The 26,627-nt window shown below is 41.4% G+C and overlaps 1 long non-coding RNA gene across 1 annotated transcript in view; it reads left to right on the top strand.

The window, feature by feature from the left end:
- The first annotated feature begins 23,158 nt into the window (after positions 1 to 23,158).
- The window catches only part of LOC307043948, a 38,505-nt gene continuing 35,036 nt past the window's right edge, over positions 23,159 to 26,627 (top strand). The window contains exon 1 of the long non-coding RNA XR_013809471.1: positions 23,159 to 23,248. This is a non-coding gene — a long non-coding RNA (uncharacterized lncRNA). The remainder of the gene's footprint in view (positions 23,249 to 26,627) is intronic.

Here is a 26,627-nt window from a genome sequence, read left to right as displayed (position 1 = left end):
GCCGATTGTCGAACCTCAGATTGAGGAGGAACAATGCGGATTCCGTCCTGGTCGTGGAACGACGGATCAGCTTTTTACTCTCGCAAGGATCTTGGAGCGGACCTGGGAGAACGCTGGGAGTCTACATGTGTTTTGTAGACTTGGAGAAGTCGTATGACCGGGTTCCCAGGGAGTTAGTGTGGGAGGTGCTGTGGGAGTATGGGGTGAGGGGGTCTCTACTCAGGGCCATCCAATCTCTGTGCTCCCAAAGCGAGAGCTGTGTCCGGGTCCTCGGCAGTATGTCGGACCCATTTCCGGTGAGGGTTGGCCTCCGCCAGGGCTGCGCTTTGTCACCGATCCTGTTTGTAATATACATGGACCGGATTGTGATCCCCCAGTCAGAGCTGGTTGATGTGGCCAGGGAAAGGAAAAGTTTGGGGCTCTCTGCTGGAACTGCTACCCCCGCGACCCGACCACGGATAAGCGGGAGAAGATGGATGGATGGACCCTGTATGTAACAGAGTGACGGGGAGGGGCCCTGACCGTCCGTCAATATGTGACGGGTTGGGAGTGAGAACGTGTTAATATGTTCCATGAGAGGTAATGTAATCTGATTTCTATAATATGTCTTAGGTCTAGCAAATATAATGCATCTCTTGATGGTCACATATACACTTCTCTTCTCTCTTCAGATGCACTTTTGAAATATTTTGGGTCACCTGCAGACACCTTCTCCACCTCAGCCCAGCACTGCAGCAGCATCAATTATACTGTATATTAGGTTATTGATACTATAGTTTACTATATTTAGAATATATAATAATATGTTGTGTCTGCTCTAATTTGTCACCTTATTTGTATTGTATTTATAATTTATTTTATGTTACTTGGTTTTTTATTTAGGTTTTCATTTTGTATTTTTGTTGATTCAAAGGGTACAATGGTTTGCAGCAATTTCGACTTTTTGGCATAGCACAGGTGGGAAAATTAGTCCCCCTTAAACAAAAACAGGTATGAGTAGAAAAGGTACGTAACGTTAAGCCAGACTGTACCTAAAAGAATGGTCAGTATAATTATTTTGTCAAAACTACACATACTTACAGTATTTGTTTTTATTTGAAGTTGTGTTCAATATGCTGAAAACATCAGTGACCAATAGATGATAACCTTGAACCCATACAACTGTCTGTCTGTCAGGCTTGCACACTCCCTTCTCAAACTACAACCTGTTTTTTTTTCCAAACATGCATCCTCTCTTCAGTCCATGTTACCCAACAGGCTTGATCTCTGATACTTGCATTGCTGAAATGTCCATCTGGTAATGTTAATACCAATTGTATTTATATGTATTTATCACAGGATACACTTTCCCTTACAAAAGTTTTCTGTAGCCTGTGAGCACCTGTAGCTTTTTTTTTAAACAGCCTTTCTTTTCTGTGAAAATATTATTCTCATGAACTACTTTGTCACATCGAGAATATATTGGGACTAGTAATCCTACATTTATCACTCACTGGTTATAATTTCCTCTCCTTTTGTGCTCAGATAATGGATGATGATGAAAGATGATCCTGGGCCAGAGAGCCTTTGACCAGTTCATGAAGATGACATTTTGGACAGTTTGTCGCCGGTGAGGACCACGTCAGGCCGCTCCTCCAGAATAATTTGTTTCCCCTATTGTCGCCAACGGAGCCCCGTGCCCCCCCTGAAATTCAAGGTGTTTTACTTTTTTTTGAATATATATACAGTGGGGCAAAAAACTATTTAGTCAGCCACCAATTGTGCAAGTTCTTCCACTTAAAAAGATGAGAGGCCTGTAATTTTCATCCTAGGTACACCTCAACTATGAGAGACAAAATGAGAAAATTTTTCCAGAGAATCACATTGATTTTTAATGAATTAATTGGTAAATTCATCGGTAAAATAAGTATTTGGTCACCTACAAACAAACAAGATTTCTGGCTCCCACAGACCTGTAACTTCTTCTTTAAGAGCCTCCGCTGTCCTCCACTTGTTAACTGTATTAATGGCAACTGTTTGAACTCGTTATCAGTATAAAAGACACCTGTCCACAACCTCAAACAGTCACACTCCAAACTCCACTATGGCCAAGACCAAAGAGCTGTCCAAGGACACCAGAAACAAAATTGTAGAGCTGCACCAGGCTGGGAAGACTGAATCTGCAATAGGTAAGCAGCTTGGTGTGAAGAAATCAACTGTGGGAGCAATTATTAGAAAATGGAAGACATACAAGACCACTGATAATCTCCCTTGATCTGGGGCTCCACGCAAGATCTCACCCCGTGGGGTCAAAATGATCACAAGAACGGTGAGTAAAAATGCCAGAACCACACGGTGGGGACCTAGTCAATGACCTGCAGAGAGCTGGGACCAAAGTAACAAAGGCTACCATCAGTAACACACTACGCCGCCAGGGACTCAAATCCTGCAGTGCCAGACGTGTCCCCCTGCTTAAGCCAGTACATGTCCAGGCCCGTCTGAAGTTTGCTAGAGGGCATTTAGATGATCCAGAAGAGGATTGGGAGAATGTCATATGGTCAGATTAAACCAAAATATAACTTTTTGGTAAAAACTCAACTAGACGTGTTTGGAGGAGAAAGAACACCATACTTTGAAACATGGGGGTGGAGGCATCATGCTTTGGGGCTGTTTTTCTGCAAAGGGACCAGGACGACTGATCCGTGTAAAGGAAAGAATGAATGGGGCCATGTATCGTGAGATTTTGAGTGACAACCTCCTACCATCAGCAAGGGCATTGAAGATGAAACGTGGCTGGGTCTTTCAGCATGACAATGATCCCAAACACACCGCCCGGGCAACGAAGGAGTGGCTTCGTAAGAAGCATTTCAAGGTCCTGGAGTTGCCTAGCCAGTCTCCAGATCTCAACCCCATAGAAAATCTTTGGAGGGAGTTGAAAGTCTGTGTTGCCCAGCGACAGCGTCAAAACATCACCGCTCTAGAGGAGATCTGCATGGAGGAATGGGCCAAAAATACCAGCAACAGTGTGTGAAAACCTTGTGAAGACTTAGAGAAAACATTTGACCTCTGTCATTGTCAACAAAGGGTATATAACAAAGTATTGAGATGAACTTTTGTTATTTACCAAATACTTATTTTACACAATAATTTGCAAATAAATTATTTAAAAACCAGACAGTGATTGTCTGGATTTTTTTTTCTCATTTTGTCCCTCATAGTTGAGATATACCTAGGATGAAAATGACAGGCCTCTCATCTTTTTAAGTGGGAGAACTTGCACAATTGGTGGCTGACTAAATACTTTTTTGCCCCACTGTATGTATGTATATATATATATATATATACATACATACATACATATATATATATATATATATATATATATATATATATATATACACATACATATATATATATATATATATATATATATAGCACCAAATTGCAACTGAAGTAATCTATCTACGGTCACTTTTCACATTGAACATGTGCTCTTTTATTAAATAAACTAAACACTTTTATTTTCAGTTGTGAGTTTAATATTTTTGGCCCTAAGAAACACTGATAGATTAATCCATAACAATAATCCACAGCTCCTCTCTCGGCTCCAGAGGATTTAAAAATATATGGTCAATATATTACTTCAACGTCAAAATCAGTGAATAACACAAGTGAAGTGAGTATCATTTTAAGCCTGTTTCATTGAAGTGTAAAAGACAAATGCACTTGACACATTTACTTAGCCTGAGAATGATACTCAGCCCAAAAGGACAGGCCTTTTTAAGGACTGACCTTTTTTATCTCACACAACAATTGTTGGTTCATAAAAGGTCAAACGTGTCAGGGTCGGGAAAATAGGACCCAAGTGCAGTTAAAAAAATACAAAAAGCGAGCTTTGTTATAAAAAAGCCGAAGACATGAAAAACAAGAAACTAATTAACAAAACCAAAACCGGGGACCACGACAGACAGGAACATACTTACAGACGGGAACAGGCAGGAGACATGGACAAGCATAGACGAGCATAGGAGAGGCAGGGAACATGGACACAAAGAGATGATAGGTAGCAGGGACATGAAACGACGACGAACAGACATGGAGCACAGGGGAAGACAAGACTAAATACAGAGAAGGGTAATCCAAGGACAAGACACAGCTGGGCAGGGGAGGCAGAAACAAAAGGGCAACAGGTGAACACAATCAGACAATCAGACACACCAGGGAAACTAACGACAGGAAGGCAAACACAGGAAGTAGGATCAGACAAGACACAAGGAGGAAAACATTTCAAAATAAAAGGTGGAAAATGAAAACATAAACCCAAAACCATGACAAAAAGTGGCGAATAAACAACTGCTGTTAGCCTGTATGTTTAAGCACTGTATGTCTAAATCCGAAAGTCGACTGCAATGTTATCGTGTGCCAGAAAGATTCTCCTCTATTTTTGTTTTACTCTGCTATCATATTCAGTATAGTGATAAAGCTCTCAGACAACGGCTTTGATATTACTTTTTTCACCCTCCCTGTATCTCGACTCAGTGTTTGTTTGTGTTTTAGCAACAAGATATGACTGTACAGCTTTGATATACTCTGTCTTGGGGATGTCTGCTTGGAAACATCAAAAGAAGTTTCAAACCTCAGTCTATAAAGCTTTTGTTTGGTGAACATACACCTTCAAACCATAAAGTAGGAGGACAAGATACTTTAAGCTGGCTTGATCTCAGACAGCAGAGTTTGACAGGCATTCCAACAATCCGATAAGATAGCAAAAAAAACATTAGCTCCTGGAAACAGAAAGAAGATATAAAGAACAGAGGCCTGGGTTGATGTTGAAGGCATTATATGTATTATGAAAAGGCCATTTAAGTTCAAATACACACCTGTACCTTTAATCTTACAGCTAGGATGTCATTAGTGCATGCAGGCCAGTACTGTACTTGTAATGTAGCTGCCAAAAGTAAATTGTGCCATTTCTTACATTATGTTGAAAGCACCCTTTTTACGCCATTACATTACCAACAAATAATTAAATCAATGACGCTGTAACACGGAAATCAAATTTAACAGAATGTAGATCTCAGTGACATTCACCACCTATTTAACACTACATACAATTCTGGAAATTATCTTAATCTGTTAAATCTGCATTGAATGATTGTTTTCATTATAGATTTAATTCATCTATTATATTTACAATCTATTGATCCATTGTTTAAAACCTATACTGTATATACCATTGGCAAAGGGCAATCACAAGATCCCATAGCCCAAGTTTACATTTTATAGTTTGATGTATCTGACTAACGGTCCAAACACTACTCATATTACATTTTACAATAATGCATAACGGAGGAAAAAACATTTTGATAGCAATTTGTCCTTTGATTAAAATGATCATTCAATTATCCAAATCACTGATGGTACATTTACTTTCTAGAAGTAACTTTCCAGCAGTGGCTCAGTCAGTAGGGGCTTGGACTGGGAGCTGTAGGGTCGCTGGTTCAAGTCCCTGACCAGACCTAAAATACCCCATTTCAGCGACCGGGGGGGGGGGGGATATATCCAGCCACTGATTGTCTTACGTTATTATGAGAGTGCTCTCATACTTTTTTGATTCTGAAGTCCTATATATTTATATAAATATATGTGTGTGTATATGTCCGCATCTGTAGCCTGGTATTGTCTCATTATACCACACTGTCAATGAATTAGAAGTAAATATAAGTCGTCATGAACACATCTGTCCATCACACAGAGGGCTGCTGTGCCTCCTGTCATCATTAATAGACGTCTCTTTAAAATGACTGCTCAGAGGAGAGGAGTTCTCATTTCTCTAACCGCCTGCTGCTTCCCATCCTCTCTCCTCGGTTCCCCTCCTCAGTACTCCGCTTGCATCTCCTGTGGGCGGCACCAAGTCTCGAGGATAGGAGTCGAGGATAGGAGTTGAGGAGGGGAAATTAGAGTATTGAGAAACCTCTTTGGAGAGGTCCCAGTTCCCTGCCGTGGTGCCCTTGAGCAAGGCACCGGACAACCCTCTTCCCCCCTCACTCCCATTGCTCCCCGGGCGCTGTACAATAGCTGCCCACTGCTCCTAGTACTAGACTCCTGGTACTAGGATGGGTTGAATGCGAGAACACATTTCACTCTTTGCTGTGTGCTCTGCATGTGTGACCATTAAAGAGGGTTTCATCCCTCCCAATTCTATTCTTCTAAAGAAAACAGGACCGAACAAAACAACAATGCAAAGTCAAAGTGAAAGTCGAATAGTTTCCATTGCAGTCAAAACTAGATTTGTGCCTGCCAAACGCGTGTCATGTTAAAAAAATATAACTCCCTTCTGTTTCGTGGCTTTGAGTCCTGTTGACGTCCCTGATGTTGAGCTTGCTTAGTGTTTAGTCATCCATTTCGTTACATGAGCTCCCAACTTCCCCTGTGATGAGGGGGGAATAGGTCAAGTGTGGCGTGATGCTACAACTGCCATCTCTGGAGAGTGTGAAGGCTGACAGCAGGACATTGTAGCATATACATGGTCACACTATGTCTGTCTGTGACAAGCTGCAAAGCCAAATTGTTCAAATAAGGGGTGTGAGGCTCCAAGCTTAAAACATATCAGATATTTTGCTGAAATTCTGATGAAACCTCCATAACTCATGTTGCCCAAATACTGCGCAGATTAACTAATTTTAACCTTTTGTATATCTTCTGATTTAGTTCACATGTGTCTGCTGCAGAGAAAGAGATAGGAAGATGCTTTGTTTTGTTCTCATGTGTAGACTTAATTTATGATTACATTTGACGTAATGGGCATATATGCTTGTTTTCCCCCCAGGTGAGGACCATAGAGAGAAAACACTGTTCGAGGACCGGCACGGGGCGTGACTGGGCCCACACGGATTTCTATGCAGATAAGGCCAAATGTGGAGACGTTCATCAAATGTATCAAAGTGGTTAGTCATTGAAAATTAGGCTATATCAGTAATACAACTCTAGCTAATATGCTTTGACAATTCTTACCAAAAAAAAGTCCTCCTTAAACCAATATACATGTGGTCCAAGTCTATAACTAACTCCATGTATTACACTTAGTGCAGTCTTTTAGCATGCATTTGCCATCAGGTTCATATTTTGCTCTTTACTTCATTTGATTTATGTTACAGCGAAGTGTATTTGACCTCCAGGTGGGAGTTCAATGGACGGTTTTACTGCTATTAAAATGACTGCTCTAGGACGACCTTAGTTTCTGGTAGTGAGGGGACATTAAAAAGCCAATGCACTCGTTTAGCTGATACGCTTGTGGTATTGGACTGACATCACGCTTTTTTTAAAGCTCCAGTTCTCAGAATTCCTGGCAAAATGACGACAATTCTTCGCCTTCTTGCCATCACAGCAGGGGGGCGAAGGCATCCCAGCTAGCGGGGAACGTTCTCACAACTTTAGCTAACGTTACCTATTGGTTCTAACAAGGTTTTAAAGAAACGTTTTAATCTGATGTTCAAAGAACCTTTTTAGGATGTTTATTTGTTCAAATAATGTTCCTATAAGGTTTAAGGTTAACTAAGACATAACGTTTTAACTGCAACATTCAGAGGATGTTTTGAGGATGTTATTGAGGCCTGAGATGACAGAAAGTTTTTTTATAAAACGTTCCTTTAATGTGATATGTTAACAAAGGTGGAACGTTTTGCCTGCAACATTCTAAGGATGTGTTTTGGACATTGTTGGGTAACACATTAAAGATGTTCTTTATAAAACGTTCCCTCAATGTTACATGATAACAAATGAAGAACATTTTCAAAGCAACATTCTGAAAATGTTTTCAGGATGTTATTGAGGCCTGAGATGAGAGAAAGGGTTGTATAAAATGTTCCCTCAATGTTACATGATAACAAATGAAGAACATTCTCCAAGAAACATTCTGAAAATGTTTTCAGGATGTTATTGAGGACTGAGGTGACAGAAAGTGTTTTATAAAATGTTCCTTTAATGTGATACGTTAACAAAGGTGGAACGTTTTGCCTGCAACATTCTAAGGATGTGTTTTGGGCGTTGTTGTGTAACACATTAAAGATGTTCTTTATAAAACGTTCCCTCAATGTTACATGATAACAATTGAAGAACATTCTCCAAGAAACATTCTGAAAATGTTTTCAGGATGTTATTCTTTTTTTATAAAACGTTGCTGTTATGGCAAATATTAACACGGTCATGGTCAACGTCAGATTTATTTATTTTAAGTTGTTGCATTTGTTTGAAAAGGATGTTTAAAAGAAATCTGATGTCACCACATTTTCCTTTTTAGAAAAGAACAACCACGTTATTCATGATATTGCATGTTTGAGTAGGCATGTCTGAGTTCCCAGCTAGACATTGTTGGTTCTAAAAACATTTTGAGAATGTTACCATTCATTGTTCTAGGAATGGTTTCAAGAAGTTCGAGAAGTTTTATTTTGGTTCCTCGAATGTACTTCTGAAAGGTAGGATAACGTTCTCTAAAAACATTCTTAAAATGTTTGGTGATAACATTGTTCGAACATTATACCCCAAGTGTTTTTGTTGTTTATGCACATAGTCTAGGGATGTCCCGATCACCTTTTTTTGTTCCCGATCCGATTCCGATCATTTGATTTTGACAATTTGCCGATACCGATTTTTCCCGATCCGATCTTTATGCAATGCATTAAGAGAAAAAAAAGAAAAAAAGCGTTCAAGTTGTCCCTTAAGGTTATTTTTTTATTTAAATTGGATATTCTATCCAACATGGATATAGCTTCTTTCTTTCACAGCAGCATTGGATCAGTTCAGTTGTGCAGCATTGGATCAAAACAAAATAAAGCTTTCAGTACTCGTTAGCTTACTGCTACAATTAGACACTGCGCCCTGCCCACTCTGTTGCCAGATTTGAAAGAAATAAGCAACCAGGTCTATGAAAACAAGCCCCAAAGAAGCAGTACATACAGGATGTTCTGTAATTTGAATCCAAAACTAAGGCATCAGGATGACTTTAAGACTTGAACATGGTCATTTTTGTTTTGTAACATTGAATACAAAATTTAAAAAAATTTAAAAATCCCGATCCCCGATTTTTTTTCCTCCCGATTCCGATCTTTTGAAAATCACGTTATCGGCTCCGATCCCCGATCACGTGATCGGATCGGGACATCTCTAGCACATACGTATCTCTATTGTCATATGGATCGAATAACACTTAGAAAACCAAAGATAGACATATAGAAGAACGGACCGACTATCACTGCCCGTCCCTGAAACCCCTGTTAGTGTTTGTATGTGTTTCTTTCTACTGTGTGTCTCTCTCTCTGCCTGCTGGTCTGCTCTTCACGGCTGGGAGCAATCTCCAATCAACCACACCTGCAACCTGCTCGTCAGCCACACTATGAAAGCCTGCACTCATTCCCTGCCGGATTGTTGCCGTGAACGGTTTGTTGCGTGCCGCTCTCGCTTTTTACCAGCATATTCTTTGACAACTTTGCCTGCTTTTGCCTCACACTGATTTTTGTGTCTCTCCCAGGAGGAATCCAAGGCCTTCCACACTCCCAAGACCAGCCAGGCCTCTCTACCCACCCTGGAACAACTGTTTCCCACTGCCGCCATAACCAACCTCCACTCCCAGCTTCCCTTTTCTAATAAACAAATGTTACTTTCACCAGCTGATTCCGTGTCATCCTTTTACATGTGTTAATAGTCAAATTCCAAGAGTTAAGTAAACTATCATTATCATAATCATCCTAATGACCACAGTGGTCAGTCCACTTACCCAGGAATTTTGAGTTGAACAATTACAGGAATATTATGTCTTTATGTTCAAATAATGTAAACATATTTTAGTAAATTGTTACCATAGAACATTTGCATAAGTTATTTAACATAAACCATGTTATCCTTCTCTAAAATAATAACATTCTGGCAACATAAAAAATCTAACTTGCAGCTGAAAATGTTTTAAGAACAGTAGGGCATAATGTTCTAACAATGTTATCAAAAACATTTTAAGAATGTTTTTAGAGAACGTTATCCTACCTTTCAGAAGAACATTCTGGGAACCAAAATAAAAGCTTCTGGCGAAAACGTTTTAAGAACAGTAGGGCATAATGTTCTAACAATGTTATCAAAAACATTTTAAGAATGTTTTTAGAGAACGTTATCCTACCTTTCAGAAGAACATTCTGGGAACCAAAATAAAAGCTTCTGCTGAAAACGTTTTAAGAATAGTAGGGCATAATGTTCTAACAATGTTTTCAAAAACATTTTAAGAAGGTTATCACCAAACATTTTAAGAATGTTTTTAGAGAGCGTTATCCTACCTTTCAGAAGAACATTCTGGGAACCAAACAAAAACTTCCCGCTGAAAACGCTTTAAGAATAGGAGGGCAAATGTTCTAACAATGTTATCACCAAACATTTTAAGAATGTTTTTAGAGAACGTTATCCTACCTTTCAGAAGACATTTCTGGGAACCAAACAAAAACTTCCTGCTGAAAACCTTCCTAGAACAATGACTGACATTCTCCGAATGTCTTTAGGACCAAACATTTCTAGCTGGGATGCAGGCTTTAGAGCAGAGGCTGGAGCTGAAATAACTGCAGGTGCCGTTTAATCTCCAGAGACCCACCCATTCATTTTTGTCCTCTGTGGTGCACATTGGTTTTTGGTCCATTACTTTGAGGTTATACATGCCACAGCATTAAATCCAATTGTCAAAACACCCTTTTATTCCTGGATAAAGTTTCATTTAATTCACAACATCATATTAGATATATTTCAGTGGTGTAGTGGGCGTTGGACGCGGGGGTACGCCGTACCCCCACTTATTTGGAGCATGATCCTTTTTTTTTTCAATAGTCTAATAAATATAAAATCATTGCCAGTATCAGTTGCAAGTGTGCATTTGTTGTAATAATGAGAAAAACATAATACATTTCACAGTAAGTAATTATAATAAAAAATAAAAAAGATTTCCTTAAAAAATGATGCTTCGTCATCACGCTCGTGACCCCCGCGGCGAGCCAATTTTGCAGCAGCTCTTTCCCTCAAGAATGCTAACGAAAAAGCTCTATAATGGCAGGCAAACATTTTTACTTGACTTCTTTTCTAAAAAGAATATAATTCACAAGAAGAAAGAGGCTAGCAGCACCGAAGCTAGAAGTGAAGCTGCTACTAGTACTACATCATCAGAAGAGCCGCCTAAAGACGTGGATAATGCTAGCACTAACGTTAACGCTAACGTTAACATTAGCTGCGTTAGCAACGTTCCCCTGGCTTGCTCAAGCTCACCTTTCCCAGAGGTATGGACGGAGGAGATGTGGCGGAGGAAACAAGAGGTGTGTGTGTGTGCGTTTGCGTGTGCGTGCGTGTGTGTAGCACTGTCTGCTTATTTGCAATGTAGGCTTTATCAGAATAATTTAAAGTCCAGATTCAATGTTGTTTGCATAAGTAGGCTATATTTTTTGTTTTGTTTATTTAATAAGTAATTTCAGGACAACTTTGGGAATTGTTTTATTTTTTTTTATGAGTTTTAAATAGATTTTGAAAGTGGAGACAGAGAGAGAGAAGCAGCGCTGTCTGCTTAGTTGCAATACTGTAGCTTATGCAACTTATGCCTATAAATTGTTTATGTAATTTATGTGCCAGTGTGTCCATGGTTCTGAGTCTGTGTGTGTTGAGCACAGCGCCGTCTGCTTTTTGCAGTACATTAACTAAAGTAGGATTAAGCATACATACCGGTAGTTTCAGTGGACCTGTGTTCCCGTTTTGTGAGTGCACTGCGCGCGTGCGCACTTGTGGCATTGTTTGGACCTTGTTAAGCTTGGGTGCACATGAATCGCGTATGAACAATAAGTAAATCAGACTCAGTATTCTCTTCAGCATGTCTCCGGTAAGTTTATTCACAGACTGACAACAGTCAACGTAGTGACGTCACATTAGGACGTACCTTCATACAAGAACAGAATAACAGTGCGACTGCTACCGTAGTACACAGACTAAGGGCGTCATCAAATAATAATACTTAACACCCCCACTCGCTCTTAGCTTACTGGGTTACCTGAGAACAAAACAAAATAAGGCTTCTTTTTCTTTTACCTTAACTATGTTAACTCTTTGCCCTTCTAGGTGCCAAACATATCCTGAGCAAACCTCTTTAGCTTTATTTTGGTGGCTGGTTTTGTCATCACATCAGCGATCATTTGCTCAGTAGGACAGTATTCCAAAATTACCTTTCCACTATTTACAGTCTCCCTTATGAAATGGTACTTAATATCAATGTGCTTGCACCTTTGCCTGTTTACTGGGTTTCTGGCTAGTGCTATAGTACCTTGGTTGTCTTCGTACACCTTTGTTTGTGCATATTTGTATTTGTCTATACCTCTGAGTAATTGTTCTAAGTAGATGTATTCCTGTATGGCTGATGCTAAGGCCATGTACTCTGCCTCGCAGGTAGATAGTGCAACCGTAGGTTGTTTCCTTGCCTTCCATGAGATCAAGAAGCTTCCTTCACTGAGACTGGCACAATATCCTGATGTACTACGTCTGTCTGTTACGTCTGATGCCCAGTCAGCATCACTGTACACTCTCAGACCTAGTCTATCTGTGTAATTTCTCTTAAAGCATAACCCCTGTTCTGCTGTACCTTTAAGGTATCTGAACACATGTTTTACTGTGTTCCAGTGCTCTTCAGTTGGTTCAGCAAAGTGCTGAGATAGTTTACTGACCACAAAACATATATCTGGTCGAGTGCATGTGGACAAGTAGATTAAACTTCCTACTGCCTCCCTGTACTTTCTTGGCTCTTTAATGTTTTCAGCGTCTGCTGTGTATTCTAGTTTTGGCTCACATGGTGTGTCTCTGGACTTGCAATCCTGCATTTCAAATCTCTCCAGTATTTTGCTCACATATCTCTTTTGAGACATTTTGACTTGACCTTCTGTTTGCTCAAAATCTATACCTAAGAAATATTTCAACTTTCCCAGGTTTTTCATTTTGAACCTTTCAGTGAGCATCCCCTTTACACTTTCCAATACACCCTCGTTGCTGGCTGATATAATGAGATCGTCAACCCATATTATTAGGATTACCTTTTCGCTGTGCTTTTCTCTTGTATACACACAGTGATCAGCGGGGTTTTGTACAAAACCATTTTCAGTCAAACATGTATGTAACATAGCATTCCAGTTTCTGCCTGACTGCTTTAAACCATAGAGAGATTTGTGCAACTTGCATACTAACTCTTCACCTGTTTTTGACTGTTTCTCATAACCTTCTGGTTGTGTCATATATATTTCACAATCAATGGGTGCATGTAAATAGGCTGTTTTAACATCCATTTGGTGTAAGATTAAGTTCTCCTGTGCTGCCTTTTGCATGAGTACTCTTACACTTGTCATATCAGCTGTGGGTGAGAATGTCTCATCATAGTCGATTCCTGGTTTCTGACTGTAGCCTTTAGCTACAAATCGCGCCTTGTACTTGTCTGACCCATCAATGTCACTCTTGAGTGCGTAGACCCATCTACCCCCCACTGCCCGTTTGCCTGGTGGCAATTGGGTGAGGTTGAAGGTCTCGTTCTCCTCCAGTGATCTCATCTCCTCGTTCATGGCATTTTTCCACTGCCTTGATTTGGGTGACGCTATGGCGTCCTGGAAGGTTTGAGGAATGTCGCATACTGCTCTGTAACAAAAATCCATGCATGTTTGCAGTTTGTCCTCCGTATCGTCAGTCTCAAACTCCTGTAGGTGAGCTGGTCTCCTCCTGGTTCTGGGTGGGTTTTTTCTGTTTGGAGTCTCGGTGACTTTACCCGGCTGTGTACGTTCAGTCTGTTCAGGTAAAGTCCCAGAAGCACCACTTTGAGTATCTTGACCTGGCACATTTCCCACATCACATTCATCAACAACATTTTCATCGCTGTCCTTGACCCTGGGATGTACATCACTATCACCATATTCATTGTATGACTCTGGTGTTTGTGTTTCCTTTTCTTTATCCCCCTTTGTTGTGAATTTTACCAATCTGTGCTTTTGGACCCTCTCTGTGTCTGGATAATACACCAGGTAAGCTGGGCTATTTTTATCATAGCCTATGAAAACACCTTGCTCACACCTAGGGTCGAGCTTTCCCTTCTCTTGTTTGTAAGCAAAACACACTGACCCAAATTTCTGAAGTTTGGATATATTTGGTTCTTTGCCTGTGAACAGCTCGTATGGCGTTTTCTTTGTGCGCCTACTGTAACACCTGTTCCTTACATAAGCTGCTGTCTGTATGGCGTAGTTCCATAGTTTATTTGGTAACTTGCTTTCTATCAGTAAGCAGCTGCCCATATCATAGAGAGTTCGCCAACCTCTCTCTGCTGTACCATTTTGGTGGGGTGAATAGGGTGCAGACGTCTCGTGTCTAATCCTATTTTTGGTTAACAGTGCCTGGAAGTCTCGGCTTGTAAACTCAGTGCCGTTATCTGAACGGATACACTTAACTTCTCCGTAAGGTGCTATGTCTGCTAAGAACCTTTCTGTGGCCTGCACTGTATCACTCTTGGACCTTAGAAAATACACAAAAATAGTACCAGAGTAGTCGTCTGTAAAAGACTGTGTATATCTGTGCCCTTCTATGCTTGGTGTTGACATGGGACCGGCTAAGTCTGTGTGGACTAGTTCTAAGGGCATCTTAGCCTTTTTGTCTGGCTCCCTATTTCTCGTTTGGGTGAACTTGCCCTGTGTACACACTTCACACAACTGAGCTGGTTTGACTGCACTTCCTCTTATCTCCATGCCTTTCACTACACCTTGTAAATTTTGTACATCTTCGTAATTGCAATGACCCAAAATTTCATGCCAAGTTTGCATGTCGTGACACCCTTTACATTGGTCAACATTCCCCTCAACAGTTGGTAAGTAATACAAATTTACACTTTCATGGATGTCAAACCTGCTGCCGTCTTTGGTAACCATGTGACTGTCCCCTTTCTTGAAGGTGATTGTCGCCCCTCCGTTGGTTGCTCTTGCCACCGAAAAGATGTCATGTGGGTATGAGGGCATGTACAGTGCATCCCGTAGCTGTGCTCTGTGTTGTCGTCCGGCGTCGTCTAATAGACATATCACCGCCGTTCCTCTTCTCTGTGCTGTTCCATTGCACTTGGTCCCGTCAGCTAACTCCACTGAATGAGACTCGGGCTGGAATGAATCGTCGAAGCTTTTAAACTTTCCGATGTCGTTCACGATGTGGGATGTCGCTCCTGCGTCCACCATGATGCCTTTCATCTTCACGTTGTCTGGTGGTTTCCCGCTCTTTGTGTGCTTGGCCTTGAAGAGATGGTCTTGGTCGCCATTCTGTTCCTCTGCGACTTTTCTGGCACCATCTTCTCCCCCCTTTTTCTTACAGAGTGATTCATCGTGTGTATTCCTTTTGCAGTAACCGCACCACACTTTTCGAAAACATTTTCTTGATATGTGTCCTTTTATTCCACACTTGTAGCACGTCACATTGGCATCTTCATCTCTTCTGTTGCTAGCGTGCGTCTTGGTGCCTCGGCCTTGCCTTGCACATGTTTTCATCACATTATCTGTGGATTCTGCTGTGTTCATTTTCTCCGACTCTTCATAGACCCTTAATCTTCTTCTAAAGTCTGTGAACGTAACGTTATCTTCGTTCTGTGTTACATGGACGGCGAATGGCTTGAAGGAGTCTGGTAACCCATTTAGTATCATGGCTATGGTCAGTCCATCACTCATGGTCTCGCCTGCATCTCTCAGGGCTGTAATCACGTTCTCTGCCCATATCATGTAGTCGGTAACACTCTCGTTGTCTGCCATGTGCAGCCTCGTTAACGACGTGTATAAGTTTATTATCCTCGGCTTGCTTTTCCCTGAATAATGTTCTTTCAGTATTTTCAGAGCCTTCCTGCCGTCATCTGCGGCCTCATGTCTTATTAGCGACAGGCTCTTATCATCTATCAGCCTTATTAGCTCAGCATAGCAATCAGCATTCTTCCTTCTATCTGCATCTAGCTGTTCTTGATCAGCACCGGTGGGCTCATGTAAGATAGTCTCTTTTAGCCTCAGAGTATGTAAGCAGCCTAGGAATCTTGTTTCCCAAAGGTCATACTTATCTTCACATCCTTTGAATAAGAGCTGCGGTGCCAGGAGACCTGTTGCTCTGCTTGCCATTTTTGCGCGCCAACTTTACCGCGAGGGCTACTAGCTTGCTAATATACTTCACTTGCTAAGCTAGCTTGTTAGCTTAATTGGCTAACGCGTAATACGTCGCGTAACACTTCTTCCGATAATCTAACTCACTTATCTCCAAGTCGGTTTGTGTCCAACTCTGCCTGGGCCCATAACCTGTTAAGCTTGGGTGCACATGAATCGCGTATGAACAATAAGTAAATCAGACTCGGTATTCTCTTCAGCATGTCTCCGGTAAGTTTATTCACAGACTGACAACAGTCAACGTAGTGACGTCACATTAGGACGTACCTTCATACAAGAACAGAATAACAGTGCGACTGCTACCGTAGTACACAGACTAAGGGCGTCATCAAATAATAATACTTAACAGACCTAATTAAAAAAGCGTCCCCCCAGTAAAAAAATCCCCACTACACCACTGGATATATTGGTATTGCACTGCTTTAGATATTTGTGTCAAACTAGGAATTCCTGACCAAAACTGGGAGCAAAAGGTGACATGTATGGCTGGTTTGCTGGAAATAATGAGGAAGCTTCAGGGTAAGCATGAACACAGATCACTCAACATATCTGCAAAATAAATTCAGTGGTGCACACAGGGGTTATATCGTTAGCCTAATAGCATAATTGCCCATGTCATATTTGAATGTTGTTGGAAAACAAGAAAAAACTAAATTTTTAGCAAGAACATTGGTATTTTTTATTGATTTTGTAACAGTAAGTTCAACCAGATGTGTGAACTAATTTGCACCAAAAAAAAAGACACAACATCAATTGCATAACAAATAAAAATGACTTAGGCAGAATGTGCCATGACTTAGGCCATTTTTCTTACACAACTTTTTGTACACGTTTATACAAACATAACATAGAAAAGTAGTTTTACTTTCCTAAATATAACCAAGTTGTGTTACCTGTCTAACCTTAACCAAGTTGTTCTTAATGTCTGACCTTAACCAAGTTGTTTTACTTGTTTAACCTTAACCAAATCCTACTCAGGTGCTGTGTGAACTCGTTTTCTATTGATGAGGGAGGTTGTCGTAGTACTGGTGGGCCACTCTTGGTAGTACTGGTTTCATTGCTTGCAAGTCATTGTATTTCCTGAGAGTAATTGGCAATTGGGCAGGAAAGAGTGGGACCCAGTGGACCGGTTCTTCGGGGATGCTGAGTCGCTGAGGTAGGTCCTCCCAGTCAGACTCAAAATCCAACTTGTGCCGGATTCGCCCATCTGGCAAGTACTGGAGAGCTGGGGTCGCCAACTTTTCTGCCTGGTCGAATTTTGGTGAAATAGGCCCCAGATAACTTCATGAAGTCACTGTGGTATAGCTGGGTCACCTTGTATGGGAATGGGTGCAAACGTGCAGTCTCAAAGATGACAATGTAATCACGTGGAGTGTGAATATCTTTGATGGTACGCCGTTCAATGAGGCTATGCATGGAGTCACACTCCATTTGTGTGTGCCCTGCAACCAGAAACTTTTGTTTTATGGTGACACCATGCTTCATGGCCAGATCTAGGTACGCATTTGTGATGGTACAACATCGATTTTGATAACCACAGCCATCACTCCAGATTATGACCTTTTCGATGTTTCGGTTGGCATCAAGGACACTGACTCAAAGTGCTTGTACTGCAGATGGGCAAAAACCTTGCTGCTGAGGGAGCCCTCATGCTCCTCCCAGGCGTAACAATATCCATCTTTGTTACCCAGGTTGAAGCAAGTAAAGTTGTGCATCTGTAATTTAGTTTTGTAATACATCTTGCTAGCTTTTGTCTTGGGACACAGAAGAACGCTCTGAAGGTCCATTGTCCACACTGAGACCTTGTCACTGGATTCCTGTTTATCCTTAGCTTTTTCAGCTTGAGCCTTTAATTTCATGTGAGTAGTAAGGGTATCCTGATCTATATTTTCCACCTTGGCGCCGATACATACATCACACTGGTCTTTTTTTGGTACGAACACAGAGTATTTCTGCTCACTGAACACTTTTCGGAAATATGTCTCACTCACAACACGTGCTCCACTTTTACCAGCAGCTTTCTGGTATTCCTTGTGAAGGTCACTTAGAACTGTTCCCGGCTCCACAAACTTCTTATCCTGATAAGAGGGAACCTGACGGCAGTAATGGGATGGAACAGTAGGCAGCCCAGAGAGCCATTCTTTCAGGAAGGTCTGGTCAGCATCTTATATGGGCATATGTGGACCAGTCTTATTGATCTTGGGTTTGGGCGGATCAGTTTTGGTTTTCATGTCCACAGTTAACCATGATCCGATGGTTCTGGGGGCAATGCCAAGGGTTGAACAGAAAATAATCTTACACACAGGTAGTTTACATCTATCTGCCAGTTGCAGGTGGTATGATAGGGACGTTTTTCTCCTTGATGCAACACCACCTTTCTTCTGCTTTATAGGCACATTTTCCACTAAAGTCTGCATATACAGCTTGCGTGTCTCCCAGGAGGGCATGGACCAGAAATTGTTGAAGATATCCGTTCTCTCTTCTTCACTCAGCAGTTCACAACTTCGTTTCTCCGACCTTAAGCAGTGCTGTGATGTGCAGGGTGGGCCCATGGTCTTTGGCGGCCTCTCCTGTCCCGTTGCGTTCTTGTAATTCTCCCCCTTAAGGCGCTTCTCTTTTATCACCTGTTGCTTCCACATATGTGACCTTGGACGCTTATGACGTTTAACAGCGGGAGCTTCAAGTGCAGCCTCTTCTTCACTCTGTTGAGCCGTGTCTGCATCACTATCATCATCTGGGCGGTCATCTTTCTTAGGTCTATAGTCCTCATCCAAGACAGAGTCATCGTGTTCACTTTCTGACCATGAATCAGGATCAGAATCAGCTCTGGAGGCTTCATCGGCTGTTTCTTCTTCAATCCGTTGCCCGATGTCTATGTAATTTCCTTCTTTCTCACATCTACTGTCATCTAAATCCTTCTCTGAGTCCTTCTCTAAATTCTTATCAAGTTCATTTCCTGACCCTGAAGCAGAAGAAAATAAAGTTGCTGAGTGTTGCTACTTCATCATACCTTGTCGCAGAAATGTGATTAAAAGTTTAAACACACAGTTCCTAATCCCTTTGATTGACTGAAAGTACAATTAGTGTCTAGAAAGTTGAAGAAATATGAACTAGCTCACCAGATAAATCAAAAAGAAGAGCTAATGCTTCACTTGTGGTCAGCAGAACCCTCTGTCTCATGCGTTCCGCCATTTTTGTATGTAGCGTCAAAAATGCCTAAGTCAAAGAGATGACTTAGGCAGATAGTGATTTTGTACCCTAAAATGCGTTCTGATAGGCTGAGGACATAGGCAATAAGGCAGGGTGATGCAGCAGTGGTAGGAGAGTAAAGTTAGGCAGATATCACAATTTGGCCAAAAAATGACTTGGGCAATTATGCTATTAGGCTAACGATATATTTGATTATATTAAAACGGCAATTTAGAGTAAAAGTAATGTTATGCTAAACAAGTGGAAAGATCAAAGTGCACCCAAATAGATTTTTACAGTGGCAATATGTTGTAATAGTATTGATTTGTGATTTAATGTTTGTGGTAAATCGTAATAATGTGTCTTAATGTATGCATGGTATTGTATTAACAGTGTTTTTTGTTTTTTTTACAAATTTTACTTTTTAACCTGTCCGATACCGGGGGGAAAAACGCGTCATCTGCAGGAAACAGCGTCTGAGGGCATCTTAATATTCAATAAGCTATGAATGTGTCAACAAAGCCAATGTGTCTGTGTCCCTTTTAAATTATTTCTGATAATCCATAAGCAATAAACCTGCTTTTCCGTTTCCAGATGACAGAGTGAGAGATAGGTTCGCTCTCATGCAAAACTACTTGCGCATAGCTCTCATTTCTCAATGGTAAGGCGTTTGTGTGTATGTGGAAATTCCCCTTCGATTCTATTGGCTCTAATGGTCAAAAAGAGATGTCAATCACCAAAATCGAAAAATGGGTTCCAGAGAAACGGTAAAAACGGCCATTTCCACCCAAATCACCACAGTGGTGAAGTTTCTTTTGCTAAACCTCTCTAAAAAGGTCAAATGTCACTTGTTTTGCATAAATCGTGATACAGGGTACTTATATGTTTTACTTTGGTTTCCTAAAGCTTTTAGTCTACCATACCACCATCCAAGGGTAGCTTTCACTATAAGTAAAAAATAATGTTTGGACGGACACTATCATTTACAGTTTTTTAACGTTCAATCTGAATTTTCTTTAAAATAAAAAACATCTATATTGATTTTGACTTTTCTACATCCAACTCACAGGTTTATCATTATTTTGAGAAAAAAGATTATGAATTTTCCCCTTTTAGAAGTGTAGTTATGGTCATTTGTTCTGGAAATGTCATTTTTGAGCCTGAGACTTGAAAAGAAGGCTCAGTACTTAAGGGTTAAAGAACTGAGCCAATATACAATGACAAGATGGATTAAATTCTCTTATCAAGTCACCAACTTAAAAAAAAAGAAGGAGAATGTTGTTTTATAGCTATTAAAATAAAACAATATACATATAGCCTAAGTGACATATCAATTAGCTCTATGCACATTCATTATCATTTTACATTATTACTGTTTTTGTTCTGTAATTCTGTATTAAATGTGTTAGTCCCCAGATTGGCTTTAAAGTGCTTTACTGGTGTCAGGGTTGAGCAGAGCTGGTACGAACCTGTTTGCTGGTTTAAACTGGTTACATTGCACCAGTACTTACAGGGACAAAAACAACAGCCAGCGCTATCTCCTTTGTGAAAGACTCAAGAATCCCACAACCACCAAGAGAAAACCAGAACTTAAAGAGCAACTTCCAGGTTAAAGACACCTGTGAATTAATGTGTAGGAAAATGATGAATAGGCCTACACTAGATTTTCAAAAGAATATACAGAAATATACACTACAGTGACATCTGGCGTCGTTTTTGTAAGAAATGTTCACTTCCGCATAAAAAAGCCTCGGCGCGTGAACTCCCGCGTGTGACGTAACACGGGGGACACAAGGGGGAGAGCGGCCGGTGTAACGTATTAATAAACATGGATCCCAATGCTAGTTTCGACACAGAAGAAGTTGAACATGAATATTCGAATGCATATGACGGACCAAAACCTTATAATTATGAGCCTGCTAGGCGTCCAAGAGACCATGAGCAGCCAAGGAGTAGAAGAAATAACGGCCATCGGAGAGAAATTGAGCTGTGGTGTGAGGAGAACCAGTGGAGAACTGGGCAGCTGTCTTGGTGAGTGACCGGCGTTAGCTACAGAATGTTAGCTAACGTCCCATCACATCATTGTAAAGTTAGCTATCATATATCAGGCTATAACAAAAGTACAGGGCTCTCAAGTTTTGAACAGAGGTCAGAGTGAGATTTTGGCAGCAGTGTTTGGTACTCCAACTTCTGGCTCCCCTCAAAGCCCTCTGTAACTTGGTGGGCGGTACCCTGGAAAGAAATCTCTGCGTGAGAAATACAAGGTGTGGCGTGTGAGCGTGTGAATGGAGTGAAATGCGTGTGTCTCACGCTAAATGCGTGAGACTTGAAGGCTCTGTAAGTAGCATTGATAATATAGTAACGTTACTGGCAGGACTGTTGATACTGATCCATAACAGAAACTAATGCGCAAGTATCAGCCGTATCTCGCGTTACCTAATGCAACTCCACACTACGGTGCTGTGTACCGGAGGAGAGACGCGAGATACGGCTGATACTTGACGATCTGGCGGAGAAAGGTTGTGGAGCCTCCGTTGATATGCCGTTGTAAATTGCTTGATGGAAAGCAGGTGTGTAGTCGGGGAGGATGCACAGCTGATTGCAGCAGGTGACTGGAGGTTGAGCCGGGAGCCAGGAGTGACAGCCACCACGCACACACAAACAACACAGACAGGGGGAAACAAACACAAAGGAGACGGCTGGAGCAGTACAGCCACCACAGCGTTACCTGATGCAACTCCACACTATGTCTTAGGTGCCGTGTACCGGAGGGGAGAGAGAGAGAGCAGCGAAGGGGTGGGGGGAGAGAGAAGTAATACGGTTTCCTGATAAAGCTGTGGAGAGTATGTGCTGCAGGGAGGTGGATGCACAACGCACCACGAACAAACGCTAGCTCCGGTCCTTTTTCCTGTGGACTCGATGTCCTGACAGGCTGGTATTTGTGCAACCTGCACAAACACAATACTGCACCATGATTACAAATGGTGAAATACAATGTAAAACTACCGAAAAATACCAGCTCCTTAAAACACAACCGCTCTACTCAACGCAACTCTACTATACCCGCGTCAGAGAGCGGAGATGTGTCCCCTGCGTGATGTAATATGACGCGTTTGACGTATGACCTTAAAAAAAGCCGTTTTTAAGAGCAGAGCTCAAATTGCTCCTTTCCCTCTAAATTCCTGCCCTTATGTCTCGTAAAACATATCACATCCTGCATTCACTTTTTTTTTAATTGTAATTTTTCAAGCTAGTTTAAGCATAAATGTAGAAAAAATAAAAACTGCAAGATGCTCTTTAAATGCATGCAGAACTAATCAGAGGAGGAGATACAGCTGGGAAGGGCAGGAAAAACACAAGGGCACCTGGTTGAAGAGAATCAGTAATCAGACAAGAGGGAAAACACAGAGAGACAGGAAGCAACACAGACAAAAGACAGACTTCACAATAAAACAGGAAAACAGACAGATCGAGACTCTCCAAAATAAAACACAGAAAAACACTGACAGATCGTGACAACAGGGGCATATAAATACACTAAGCATAAGCCTTTTTAAAGCATCAAAATGGCATTTAAAATATAATAAAAACACAAAACCTGTGAACACAACTTCCACGCAGTAAGCATATTAACGGCTTGGTTTTATAGCATCTTTATAAAATGTGTGCAAGTTTCCCTCAACATATCTTCTGACCCCGGACATAAGACAGCTGAAGGGTAATCAGTGTTATGCTGTGTGATATTTGACTCACAGTGCACACACACTCCTGTCTGTGCAGATAGGTGAGCTGGAGCCTCTGCTACAGAAGTTCAATACAGAGGAGGAGAAACAAATGGAGAGTTGCAGAACATGGACACCTTAGTCAAGGTAAACTCACACAAACTACAAAGAACAAGCAATAATCAAAAATACATCAACTGAGTAATAGCATTTTACCTAAATGCTGCGTGTTTATGCCAGGCCCGGTTCTACGGGGGTGCATAAGGGTGCGTTGTGTTAAGAACTCAGACACTTAGGAGGTAGGACCTAATTGCACGACCCGGGAGACAGAGGTAAAGTATTTGTAAGATACTTTATTTTTTCATGAACAGCAAAAATTAACAACAAAAAATGGTCTATCAATCTCTAGCTGAGATGACAAAAAATGGAGAACAAAATGAAAACGCTCACGTAGTGAGGATCAAACTTATCAAGAACTCAAAAGAGCATAGACCTGACTGTGGCAAGAGACAAGAGCAAAGCACTGACCATGGCAATAGACAAAAAGCATAGACCTGACTGTTCGGTTTTACTCCCACCAAAAGGGTTGGACAACACGGGGCGTGACCACTCAGCTTTAGTTTAGGATTTTATTCTTTAAGTTAGTTTCAAAGTTAACTTCCTCCATACAAAGTTAGCTTTTTCTTCTTACAAATCCATTTGAAGTTAGGTTATCAACCTAAGAGAAAACACATTATCAACAAATTACATAAAGCATACACAACAAAAGTCTATCACCATAAACACATATTTAAACCAAACACTCACCGGCTGCCCGTGTGCCCTGTGGCTGATCAAAACATGACTGACGAACATTTCAGTGGCCCTTTTTAAGATGGCTGACGGTCCCTCATCAAAAGAGTCCCAAGGGAAACAAAATATTGTAACCAAGGTTCCCTCCCAACTGAGACCTATTTTGCATGACAATCTGCACAACTAAACCAGTATATTAATGTTTCCTGATTGAAATAAATAGATAGAAAATAAATGAATAAACAACCAAAATTAACTCCACATGACCATCACCATAGACAAAAACGAACTGACACTGAACACTGGGAGACAGGGGAATTTAAACACATGACTATAAGACACAGGTGGGAACAATCAGGGGTGGGACTGACGCTGATGAACACAGGAGACACAGAAGGGATGACAGGTGAAAACAATCAGGAAATTAGACACACCAGGGAACGACAGACAGGAAAACACAGGGAGAAAAACATGACAAGGAGAACAGAAAAACACCCACTTCCAGACACAAAAACTTAAAACGTGACACAACACAAGAATCATGACAGAACCCTCCCCCTATTTAGGCGCAATGGATGTCCACTTGCGGGAGACGACAGACAGTGGTGCGGTTAGCCAAAGTGACAATGGATGTCCACTTGCGGGAGACGACAGACAGTGGTGCGGTTAGCCAAAGTGACAGACCTAATGTTAGACCAATTTACAGGCAATGGACGTCCACTCTCGGGAGAGAGACCTCCAGCATGTGTCCCTGACATGGAGACTCTGTTTATTTCACTCATCCAGGACAGAGACCGGGGAAATCTCCTCTCTGTGGCCCCTCCAAGACCCCCAAAGGACGGACCACAGACCTCCAGCATGTGTCCCTGACATGGGCACCTCCATAACCTTGCACACCGTGAGTCCCCGGACTCCCGGACTTAAGCACTCCCCCACGGACTAAACCCAGATGTTCACACCCTACAGAACTCCATGCCCCTGGTTAACCTAAAGGGGGTGGATTTTGCGGTGCTTTACCGTCGGCACATCGGTATCCATATTCGGCCTTATTCACGGCACCACCACCCCTTCTGTGGAGGATATTCTCATGCTCCTGGTAACCCTTTAAATAGTCTGATACTGTCAGGGCTCATCACCGCACTTTACAAGCCATAAATAATGTTTAAATGGTCGGGGAAAGTGTTTTTAAACGTCTGGAAGAGAGTTGTAGCCTGTCATTTTGCAGGATATCATTTAACATGTAACCTCTCCTGGAAATGCACAGAATATGTCCATTTCCAGGAGAGGTTCCATGTTAAATTATATCCTGCAAAATGACAGGCTATAAGCCAGGAAAAAGTGTTTGAAAGGCGGGGAAAAGTTGTTTAAAATAGTCGGAAAAGTGTTTTTAAACGTCTGGAAGAGAGTTGTTGCCTGTCATTTTGCAGGATATAATTTAACATGGAACCTCTCCTGGAAATGCGCAGAGTATGTCCATTTCCAGGAGAGGTTCCATGTTAAATTATATCCTGCAAAATGACAGGCTATAAGCCAGGAAAAAGTGTTTGAAAGGCGGGGAAAAGTTGTTTAAAATAGTCGGAAAAGTGTTTTTAAACGTCTGGAAGAGAGTTGTTGCCTGTCATTTTGCAGGATATCATTTAACATGGAACCTCTCCTGGAAATGCGCAGAGTATGTCCATTTCCAGGAGAGGTTCCATGTTAAATTATATCCTGCAAAATGACAGGCTATAAGCCAGGAAAAAGTGTTTGAAAGGCGGGGAAAAGTTGTTTAAAATAGTCGGAAAAGTGTTTTTAAACGTCTGGAAGAGAGTTGTTGCCTGTCATTTTGCAGGATATCATTTAACATGGAACCTCTCCTGGAAATGCGCAGAGTATGTCCATTTCCAGGAGAGGTTCCATGTTAAATTATATCCTGCAAAATGACAGGCTATAAGCCAGGAAAAAGTGTTTGAAAGGCGGGGAAAAGTTGTTTAAAATACTCTGATACCTCCAGGGCGCATCACCGCATTTTACAAGCCAGGGAAGGTGTCGGAATCCTGGGTAAACATTGTTTAAATAGTCTGACACCTGGCACTGTATTTGCCCCTGGGAGAGGTTCCATGTTAAATTATATCCTGCAAAATGACAGGCTATAAGCCAGGAAAAAGTGTTTGAAAGGCGGGGAAAAGTTGTTTAAAATACTCTGATACCTCCAGGGCGCATCACCGCATTTTACAAGCCAGGGAAGGTGTCGGAATCCTGGGTAAACATTGTTTAAATAGTCTGACACCTGGCACTGTATTTGCCCCTGGGAGAGGTTCCATGTTAAATTATATCCTGCAAAATGACAGGCTATAAGCCAGGAAAAAGTGTTTGAAAGGCGGGGAAAAGTTGTTTAAAATACTCTGATACCTCCAGGGCGCATCACCGCATTTTACAAGCCAGGGAAGGTGTCGGAATCCTGGGTAAACATTGTTTAAATAGTCTGACACCTGGCACTGTATTTGCCCCTGGGAGAGGTTCCATGTTAAATTATATCCTGCAAAATGACAGGCTATAAGCCAGGAAAAAGTGTTTGAAAGGCGGGGAAAAGTTGTTTAAAATACTCTGATACCTCCAGGGCGCATCACCGCATTTTACAAGCCAGGGAAGGTGTCGGAATCCTGGGTAAACATTGTTTAAATAGTCTGACACCTGGCACTGTATTTGCCCCTGGGAGAGGTTCCATGTTAAATTATATCCTGCAAAATGACAG

This window comes from Notothenia rossii (genome assembly GCF_949606895.1).
Source record: "Notothenia rossii genome assembly, chromosome: 6".
Classification (NCBI taxonomy): Eukaryota; Metazoa; Chordata; class Actinopteri; order Perciformes; family Nototheniidae; genus Notothenia; species Notothenia rossii.
The sequence above is the reverse complement of the archived record's forward strand: the minus strand, read 5'-3'. Positions and strand labels throughout refer to the sequence as shown.